A 12,177-nucleotide genomic window follows, 5' to 3' on the forward strand; every position below is an offset into this window, starting at 1 on the left:
TTCAGTGGAAATTATGCTCTGCCCTTGATCACCAATATCGCCCAGACAGCGTGTGTCACCGCCTTCTCCAGCGACTGGAGATGGCTGTTGCCTGTAACGTGATGTAGTCAGGGAAATGGGAAATGTAACGAGAGCCCACAGGACTCGGACACGGTCACTTAAAATGTACTGTCTACGATAAATCACCTGATTTATTAAAATCCTGTTAAAAACATGATTGCAATCCATTTCCTAATTAAATATTAATCCCTTCAGGATATATCGGAACACGTGTTCATGGAGCTGTGCTTTTCCTGATAAATATAATGATGAAATGCGACAATATAAGAATTTTTATAAACACGCGTTCCAATATCCTAATAACAAGTGTTTTACCGAAATCTGTTAGGAAACCTATCAAATCATTCGTTAAAAGCCTGCAGTACCGTTTTTAACAGGAAAACGCATAATATGACCAGGTTTTTAATAAATTAGCAATATTTATTATCATATATTATATTATATTATAAAAAGTATTAATGATTTGAAATACATAATATTTTTTTAATTACGTCATTTTTTTCCTTAACTTAACTTTTTTGTCTTTACTTAACGAACTTTTCTTAAAAAGAAAAGTTTGTTCAGTAAAGTTCGATCGTCATCAACCAAAGTATTTCGGAAAAAAGAAAATTCAAAAGCTTTAAAAGCACTGGTAAAGGCAAAACGAAAAGAAACATTTGTGACAGAATTGAAACTTGTGTACCTCATAAAATATGAAAATTATATTCAATGGGTCAATGTAAACATTAGCTTTTTGAAATACGTTTGTTTTAATCTAACCCATCCAGAATCTACTATAATATATTTTGTTGTTATTGTTGATTTACTTTGATCCATTGTATTTATACATATGAGTGGGTGAAATTGCGCTTCCTATCACCATCCCGGAAAAATTCTATTTAATTATTAAGGCCCATCTCTAGTTAAGTCACGTGTTAAGTTAAGTATAAAATTCAACATTTTTAGACCAAGGTTATAATATAAATCGCGTCAATGACATTTTGTTTCTGGCAATTGTGAACTTTGTTATAGACCACTGACTTGGCACCTCTCCAAGATACCTGTTATTCTCCGATAAATAAACAGAGACATGCGCGATGATATCTGGTCATAGACACAGAGTTGCTTTGATCTTATTGCAGGTAATTACTTGAATTATGGCTCATCTTGCTTATGTTTGGAGCAATCACCGGCTGGTAGAGACACCAGTCGCACTCCTATAACCATAAACCACCGCGGCCATCCACGCAACACAGCTAGTAGCCAGTGAGCAGCAAGCTTATTGGGCAACACTTGCTCATTGCTTAGAGATTGACTGTTGAAGATTGATGATGGACACTGCTAGACTGTCCAAAACATTGGCTCAAAATAAAAAGTGACAAGTCGAATCAATTCAAGACTACGCCGTGGGTCAGGACCACAGAACACTTAAAATATTCCGTCACTTGTTTAGCGACTGGCAAAAATCATTCAGACTTATCCCAAAAAAGTTAAGGTTTTGACTTGAGTTGACCAGTCTACACATTCTGGACAATGGTGAATAATATCCATAATTTGTCGAATGATGGTTGAGGAAGAGCAGTTAATTATTTCTGAGTCTGTGCGAGGGGATATTGAAGGGAATGAGTTGCAGTAAAGTAGGTGAATCAATAATACCATTTATAATTTTGAAGAAGCAAATGAGGTCATTTCTTTCCCGACGGACTTCCAAAGGAGAGAGGTTTAGAGTTAGTTCAATTTCATCATATGAGTATTTACCTTTTTCTAATCCTAGCCTCCTAGCAATCCCTCTGAAGAACCGATGTTGAACAGATTCAATGCGTCGAATGTGGACAGCATAAAAAGGAGACCAGATAACACAAGCATATTCAAGATGGGGGCGAACCAAGGAGCAGTAAAGAGTTCTAAGGGTATTTACGTTTATTATTTATTATGACGAAATTCTTAGAATGGATCGAAAAGAAGAGTCTCATATTAATTTCAACTATCATACAGTAATTTTTGTGAACCATTAAACTGTATAATCAACAAGACACCCGAATTTACATCGCCCGTATTATGCACTGAAATTAATCTTAAGATAAATTGTGCTTCTAAAATGGCTGTAAGCACGCCCCTGGTGTGCTTACAGCCATTTTACTGTTGCCTGGTACTGTTTTCCAATAAGACATTTTACTTTATGCTTACATTCCAAATCTTTTCTGTCATCAGCCGGCGGAGACAGGTTTTTGCACAGTGGTTGAAAATTAAAATATTTTTACTTTTATTTTTCATAAAACTGAACGATATTAATTCAATTTCTTGGCGTTTCCTTCTTCCTACGGTTCCCAATTTCCCTCGTCAGAATCAGGAGACAGTTTTTTGGCCTAGCGTGGAGGTAAAATAAAATGTTTTGATTAATACAAAATACTTCTGTACTTTTCAAGTAACGTATGCTAAAAATTAAAGATATAATTCTAAAACGTAAATAAACTTGGCCTATGAATCTTGGGGCATAATATGAGAGCGAACATATGCTAAATTACAGATAAACAACAAATGTTTCGTACGTTCGTAACATTATTTAATATTTTTGGCCTCTAGACCAAATTTCCACCACACTTCACAAACCCAAATAATTATGTACTATAAACACAATAAAAAATCAGTATTATCAATATTAAATCAGTTAAAAAAAAACAAAGATAATTTTTAGAATGCTTACCTAACTTCTCTAAATAGTATAAAATAAAGTCGCCTGTCTGTTTGTACTCTTAGTAATATAATACATATTATATTTAGAGATAAGTCGATGTTTTGTAATGAAGGCGTAAAAAATATTTTCGGGCGCTTACATTGCTAACGCTTATAAGATTCATCAAAATAATGTACTACGGAATTGTCCATCTTAAAAAAGACTTCACGAGTTCAAAACTTTACCCCAAACAGTTTATAAATCCCTGAGCAACGCCGGGTAGAAGTCAGCTAGTATCTCTTATATTGTTAACATGAAAGTAAATTCTCTTATTTGTGTAACAATACCTACTCAATATAAACTAAACCTATCAATGACTGTCCTGAAACGGGAAACCTTCCCAGTTGGACAGTCACAGCTTCATTATTCTGTATTTGAATTTATTGCTATGTATTTGTGTAACAATACCTACTCAATATAAACTAAACCTATCAATGACTGTCCTGAAACGGGAAACCTTCCCAGTTGGACAGTCACAGCTTCATTATTCTGTATTTGAATTTATTGCTATGTATTTGTGTAACAATACCTACTCAATATAAACTAAACCTATCAATGACTGTCCTGAAACGGGAAACCTTCCCAGTTGGACAGTCACAGCTTCATTATTGTGTATTTGAATTTATTGCTATGTATTTGTGTAACAATACCTACTCAATATAAACTAAACCTATCAATGACTGTCCTGAAACGGGAAACCTTCCCAGTTGGACAGTCACAGCTTCATTATTCTGTATTTGAATTTATTGCTATGTATTTGTGTAACAATACTTACTCAATATAAACTAAACCTATCAATGACTGTCCTGAAACGGGAAACCTTCCCAGTTGGACAGTCACAGCTTCATTATTCTGTATTTGAATTTATTGCTATGTATTTGTGTAACAATACCTACTCAATATAAACTAAACCTATCAATGACTGTCCTGAAACGGGAAACCTTCCCAGTTGGACAGTCACAGCTTCATTATGCTGTGTTTGTAATTTTAGTATCTAATAAATAAATAAATAAAATATTATCCAGTATCCAAAAAATCAAAAGAAGTGTAAAAAGAAAACTGATGTCGCCAATTTGCATAACACCTTTCGCCCCCAGACAGGCCAATGAAAACATTTGGAAAATCTTAAGTCATACCAGGCCAATGAAGTTTGAAATGATAATCTCTTCAGAAAAGGATTTCTGTGTTTTATTTGGGAAAATAAACAGCTGCATACACATTTTTTGCATTGATCAACCAGTGAGTTTTCCTCTAATAATTATCTTTAAAATATTTGTTTAATGTTACTAGATGTAAGGAAAAAATGAATTTAGAAGGAAACGCCCATGACACATTTCTATCGGTTCATCTCGTCTGATATCATTGTATTTCGCTCATCGAATGTCCAAGAGGAGGAGTCGGTAGAATGAATGTATTAAGATGCGATGGCGCATGGGTCCCCCCTCCCACCCACATATTTAATTCAGTAGAACGTGTCTACGGACACAGACTACTCACTCACTCACAGTGAGCATGAGTGGCTGGTGACCAGTGGCCACGACAACGGTCAGCGCGTTCGCAGACAACAAAACAGTATGGCCATTGGCCACGCAATCATCGCATTTTAGCGAATGACAAAGAAATACTAAGCTCCCACTATTGTCATTACCAGAAAAATGGTGACGTTACAAAATTTCCTGTAAATTTTTTTTTTAGAATTCAAACGAAAATTAAATCACGAAACATAATCAGAAAATAATTATTTATTATACAGGGTGTTGAAGACGTACCTAAAGTGATAACCAGTAATCTGACCATAATTGTCGTACCTCAAACTGAGGGCAACGGAACATGTAAAATAAATTTTTCCAACATGTAAAATAATCTGAAATTCGTTTTCAACCACGCTACTGCATAATTTTCTTTTTATATTTTTGATGCGTGCGTTAATTTAATTCACAGTCAACTTCATAGATAGCGATGTACGTAAATGTAACTTTAGTTTCCACTTACTGTCAAAATATGTAATTATAATGGGTATTATCATCTACGGTGACAGGATAACTCATCAAAATGACAATTAAACACACATTTAAAAAGTCATGAAAAGTGATGAAAAAAAAACTAGGTTAACTAGAGAAATGAATTACAATATAATCCATATATAAATCTCTTATGTAATGTAATCAAACACATTTTACATTATTTCTCTTAATTTAGATTGATTTGCAGTTTAAGTAGACACAAACATAACATGGAAAAAATCTGCCGCTAATCGAAAATTATGTATTAACATTTGATCTAGATTTTGAAACCGTATCATAAATTGTTAAATTTATCAAATTTACTAACAGTGTTCATTCGAAAGGTAAATTTCGGATCTCCTCTATAGTTGAAAATGTTGGTTTTTGAATGGCAATAATCGCGAGGCATTTATTTATCATGTGAAACGTCTTTTGGTGCGCCTGTGGGGGTAAAACCGATACTTGGTTAGCAAGCGTGGCAGGACGGAACGACGTCCAGCCAGCTTCGTGATTCGTCGGCTCTTTCCGCCCGACCGTATATTTGTTTCTATTCTCACTAAAATTCAATGGATCTATTCCAAAGGATATATATCTTTTTGATTTGTAATATATTTATTTGTGCACATTTTTGATAATAAGAGAATAATTGTTTTATTATCAACATATGAATACTTGTTTACCTTAATTTTAACTTCTTCTGATAAAAATAAATATCGACGTTATATGTCTGTCTCGACACAGGTATATCCTAGTGAGACAGATATCGAAGAAAACCTGTAAAACAACTTTATATTGATAATAAAAAAATAAAATAAAAATTATGCAAAACGTCCCGTAACGCCTTTTTTCTGAGCCTCACAAATCTTACAATTATAATATCCCATGATTTTTGATAGGTTTGCGCTAGTAAATAAATAAATATCTGTAATTGGTTCTAAAATCGGCGTTAGTTTACCAACCGCAAAACGATTGTTTGTGGGTATTTTCGGAATGATTTCGGCCCTGCCTGCAAGTGGAACCGCCTCCATCCCAGGAAATGGTCGGTTGTGTTCGCCGTCGACAGGTAGGAGAGGAAAAGGCTAGTAAGGTAGGAGAGGTAGTCAGGCAGGTGGGAAGAGGCAATAGGCGTGGAGACACTCGCCAAGATCCACCATTGGCCGAGCCCCCTCCGCAATCTACACCGGGTCGTTAATCAAATGAATTGGTAGGTAGTAGGCATATAATGTTATTCAATTAATGACATTATTGGTATGGCCGAATCTTATGGGGTCGGAGTCCATGTCCATAATTGTAAATGTGCTTACGTCATTTACAACGTGCATTGAAGTCTGATTGATGGAACTTCAATCGACCCGGCAATTCTGTCGCACAGTTGTCCTGAAAAGTCTGCAGAAGCATAACCTAAAGTGGGCAGATACTATGATTAAGTTTTATCTTTCCATAACTCTGGACAATCGCGATACGATGTAATTATAAGCAAAACAAATATCATTCCGAGATGAAACTAAATAATTATAAAGAACTAAAAAAGAAGAAAAGTAGATAGAGCAATCCCGGCGCGGGTAAGTAAATTTTATTTGAATAATAATTTGTTTTATTTCACAATTTACTCAACTACTTCATATACAGTTCCAGAGTGGAAGATACTGTCCGTTTCGCCTTGTTGTAAGACCACCATTCAGAATTGAAACATTGCTTGAAATGGCTTTGGTGAACAAATCCGAATAGCCAGGTCCTTCCCCACCTTACTCTTCAATATCTTGGGACTCTTGTGCGTTTGCAATGGATATGCCTATATCGTTTATGCGCAAAATCAAAATACATATCACCCCCCGTCAGTGGAAAGTTTCAAATGACGATCGCTTCAATTACCTTTGTGAACGATAAAGTAAAGCAAACACCAAACTTCAGTCGGGCCACGTCAAGAGTCATAACAACAAGTATGTATGAGATGACGTGTAAATGCAAAGAGTAGTATGTGTAAATGTGAAGGAAGCAATGCGTCTATGGCAAGACGGTCCACACTCCATTCCTACCCTAGTGACGACCCATCGCTGGTTGGTTAGTCAGTTATATTGGTAACACACTTTACTTGTGAATTTTTCAAACTGCATCACATTTTATGAACATTCGACGAATAGCGCCATTAGCCCCTTTTTTGACTTCGAGAGGCATGCGAAGCATGACCCGGACAACTTCTCCGGGAAGAGTGCTAGCAAACGTCAAGCAAGAATCTTTATTTTATTTATTTATTTTATGTCTATTCTTGAATAAACATTTTACAAATGATTACAGTGGTATATTGTAGTATAGAGAAAAAATTACAGAAAAAAGGTATAAAAAATAAAGAACATAGGTTGTAAAACTGTGTGTGGGTGATATTGGATGTTACGTGAACACCTCACTTGGAGAACCTGTGCTGAGGTGTTAACGTGTTTGTGATTAAGGGTGACATGTGTTGTGGCAGAAAGTTATTATTATTATTATTTTTTCACAGACATATTGAAACATGAAAACACACATTTATATGTGAGTGTATGTATTTTTGGATAATTCTTGAAGAACGTGTATAATATTTAAGTTTACTTATTACATTTTGGTTATGTTTGGTTTGGAATTATAATCTTTTGAATAAAGTGAATATCTTGATTTTTTATCCAGGCTACGATATGTTTTTTGAGAAAGTTTTTAGATGTGTTTGTAGTCAATAATTGTTTTAAAGTAATGGGCATACTGTTAAAAAGTTTGGTTGCGTAGTATTGAAAGTGTCTTTGTCCGTGTGTGGTGTGTGTTATCGGAATGTTCAGTGTTTTATTTGTTGAGGACCTGGTTTTTATTATTGCTTTTGCTTGATTTATAATATGAAGATTATTATGGATGAGGTGTAGGAGAGCAGTTTTGGCGTAAAGTTGAAAATAAATCGAACGAATAGTTGAATGCAAAGGTCCGAAATATTATTACGGTCACAATAATAATATTAACAATATTCCTTGACGTAAATTCAATAATAATGTATTGTTTTTCCTCAATCAATACTCTACCAATTATGGATATAATTTTGATGCAAATAAGTCTAAATGGTTTTTGTTGGCCTTTACAGAATAATATCTAAATCATGGACTTCACCAAAACCTTATTCAGGAATTGAATATTCTCAACAAAACAATATTATTAGCACCTAGTTACCTAATTACGTTAGATCTATTTGTTTTAGTGGCCACAAACAAAAATGCCCCCTTGGTTGGCGCGTGGCGGACATTTGAACTATTCGAGAAATCCGTAAAAACAGGCGCTGCAGTGGAGTGCGTAACTTCATTCGCAGTGTGTTTTATAATCATTTTAGAAAAACAATATCACAATTCAAATATTGTATTACTGACGAAAAACAATATCTCAATTCTAATATCATATTACTATAATATTATAATAAGTAGACCCCTTTATTTTTGTTAATTTTTTTTGTTCACTCACATCATGTTGGGATTTAGAAAATAAAAGTATTAATTATTATTAAAAGCATTAATTTATCACTTCGGAATGAAATCAGAAATCATTTTGCTTTATATTACGTAAGTATTCGTTTACCTACTCTATGTTTAATGATTATTTTCACTCGGTATTATTTGTATATCAATTAAACTTATCGTATTTTAAAATCATAAACTATTTATACGTTATAAACGTTTATACCATCAGTAGCCTGGTGGTATAAACGTTTCGCCAATTCTCTCCGTGGAATACGGGAAGTCAGTTCAAACCCCACAGTTTCCAAAAAAAAAAAAAAAACTTTGCTGCTTTTTTTTCAACCGCATTTTTTTTTTTGTTCTTTTAAATTTAATTTTAATCTGCATTGTAACGTGTGATATTTTTGAAACCCTTTAAACAAAAAAATATAGAACATCTAATTAAACAATAAACTTATTTTAAAAAATACACAATGAGCAGCACCAGAGGCAAGACAACCATTCTGGATAGCGAAGATAAAATCATACAGTTCCTAGAAAAAAAAATGGACGTAATGAAAAAAGACATAATGTCTCAAATAGCTATTCAAAACATTGAAAACCAAAAAAACATCGATAGCTTAAAAAAAGATATGTCGGAAATTATAGAAAAAAAATTCTCTGCTGAATTAAAAGATGTAAAAAACCTCAAGAACCAGCTGTGCGAACTCACCAAGACCATTGACTTTCTTTCACTAAAAATCGATGACTATGAAGTAGAGAGAAATAAACTACACAAAAAAATTAAGGAAGTGGAAAAAGAAAACAAAAATTTAAAATCTGTTGTAAATCAATCTCTACAAAACTGCCTTGAAACATCGCTCGAAATCAACGGAATCGAAACTAAAAAAGAAGAAAATCCTAAATTACCTATTGAATGCATCTTTAAAAAAATAGGGTGTGAAGATTTACTAAATAATAATTCCATAATAAACATTTACACCAACTCACTAAAGAAATGTATAACAATAAAGATGGCTACAAAAGAATTGAAAGACAGGATCCTTTCCCAAAAAAAGAAAGCGGGATATTTCTCCGCCAAAGATATAAATCACTCCACCTCGATAAACCCTATCTACATAAATGAAAAGCTGACGCCACAAAACAAGCAATTACTCTGGCTAGCGAGAGCAACAAAGGCGATGGGTTACCAATACGCGTGGACGAAGAACGGGAACGTCCTTCTCCGCAAAAATAAGGATACTCCAATTATATACATCAGAGACGCGAGCGACATACCCCTTCAATAACCTGGACTCCCTCCCGTACCTTCAAAGATGACCTCCGGACTCAACTAAAAATGGCCCCTTCAGAAGAAAACAGCATCCCTGAAACTCTTGAATGTGACAATTTTGAAGATGTAAACACACTTTTCTACGACACATCTTTCAACATACTAAACATGAACATCAGAAGCATTCGAAAAAATTTTGATGATTTCTGTATCCTTTTAAATTCGTTAACCTTCCAAATTGATTTTATTGCACTCACTGAAACACAAATGCGTGAATGTACCCCTTTCAACTTACCAAACTACACTACTTTTTCAATTCCGTCTAGACACACCTCTCACGATGGCATAACCATATTTTACAATATACACACCATATCCAACATTAGCATAGACAACACTCATTTCAAATATGCAAATGCCGTCCATGCAACCTTCTCCTCCAAAGGAAAAAAATACTCAATTTTAACAGCATACCGCTCCCCTTCTTTATCCCCAATTTTGTTTACACAAGAAATCAAAACTTTTATCAACAATAACAGCTCTAATCAATTCGATTTTGCATTTTTTATGGGTGATATTAACATAAATATACAAAACGCTGTATTAAATCCGACCGCAAACGAATATCTAAATGTTCTATACTCCACAGGATACCTATCATATATAAACAACACTACCAGACCTAATCATCCAAACGATACATGTCTTGACCATATATTTCTAAAAACACACAAAAATTTCCAACATAAATCCGCTACATTAAAAATCGACATAACTGACCACTATCCCACCTTTTACGGCCATCATACACCAAATTTATCCATCTCTGTTGAACCGAAAAACAAAGCAATGATTAAAATCAACTATTCAACTTTAAATAACTTACTGAACGAAGAATCGTGGATCGCTGTCCTATCTAATGACAACCCAAATTTGGCTTTAAATACCTTCTATGAAATACTTCAAAATTATATTAAAAAAAGTCAAGAAACAATAGCACCGCCAAAAAGTAAGCACAAACACATAAAACCGTGGATTACGCGCGGACTAATAATCTCAATACAACACAGAAACAAACTTTTTAAGATCTATAAAAATCACGAAAAATATTGCACATCCAAAAACGAAGCACAGAACCACACCAAACGGAACGAATACATTTTATTTAGAAACTACCTAAACTCAATCATAAAAAAACAAAAACAACAATACTACTCTACACAACTACATAATGCTCATAACGACTCCAAAAAAACATGGCACGTCATAAACGAAATCTCAAACAGGAACCAAAAAGTTCATAAAATTCCTCAAAAAATCATTACTGACAATAACACAACCATCGAAGACGCTGAGAGCATTGCAAACAATTTCAATCACTTCTTTACAAACATCGCCTCAACCCTCATAGATGATAATCCCAGTCTTAGCATTCACTCGAATCAAATTCCTCCCGGCCTTTCAGATTCTAATGTCACTACATATGAACTATCTACATTCAACGAAATAACAGAACTTGAAATCTCAAAACAAATTGACAACCTTAAAGAGAAGTCTGCAAATGGCCCAGATAACATTAGCAATACCACAATTAAATCAATTAAAAAGCATATAATCATTCCAATACATCATATTTTCAACAACTGCATCAGGCATAGCATTTACCCCAATGACTTCAAACTCTCTCACATCATTCCAATACATAAATCCGGATCTCAATTCAAAACAGACAACTACAGACCTATAACTTTAACTTCTCAATTATCCAAAATCTTCGAAAAGTGTTTAAAACGACAAATTATGAACTTTCTAGAATCTAATGATATCCTCTCAGCTAATCAATACGGCTTTAGAACCAAACTGTGCACCGATGACGCTATCTTTAGCTTAACCAAAAGCATATACTCTAACCTTGACTCTAACACTAAAACGCTAACCATTTTCTTGGATTTAAAGAAAGCGTTTGACACAGTCAACCACAGAATTTTATTAAAAAAAATCTCTAAAGTCGGTATTAAAAACAAATGTTTCATGTTATTAAAAAGCTATATATTGAATCGCCAACAACGCACAAAAATAGGAACAAGCTTAAGTACCTATGACTTGACAAAACATGGTATTCCTCAAGGAACTGTCTTAGGGCCACTACTCTTTCTAATCTACATCAATGACCTATGCAATATTGCAATACCAGGTAAAATTCTCTCTTTTGCCGATGATACTGCAATAACAGTACAAGGTAAAACGTGGGAAGAAACAACCAGGAAAGCCAACAAATGTATTGCAACAGTCAAAGATTGGCTTGATAGAAATCTCCTCAGTCTAAATTTGAATAAAACTATCTTTATTCCCTTTTACAATTCCCAAAAGTCATCCCCTAAAAATAATCTTAATCTGAAGTTCCACAACCCTAATTGTAACTTTGCGACATGCTTAAACTGCGAAGACGTGAAATTCGGACAATATATCAAGTATTTAGGAGTTACTATAGACTGCCAACTCAAATGGACTTACCATATAGAAAAGACGGTCAATAAACTGAGATACTTAAGTTACATTTTCAAACGAATGAGCAACATTGTCAATATAAGAACCATGAAACTTGTTTATGACGCGTTAGTGCTTTCATCTATTTCCTATGGAATAATTGCCTGGGGAGGAACT

The sequence above is a fragment of the Hesperophylax consimilis genome, chromosome 31, assembly GCF_061612785.1.
Source record: "Hesperophylax consimilis isolate HC1 chromosome 31, BYU_Hcon_1.0, whole genome shotgun sequence".
Lineage (NCBI taxonomy): Eukaryota > Metazoa > Arthropoda > Insecta > Trichoptera > Limnephilidae > Hesperophylax > Hesperophylax consimilis.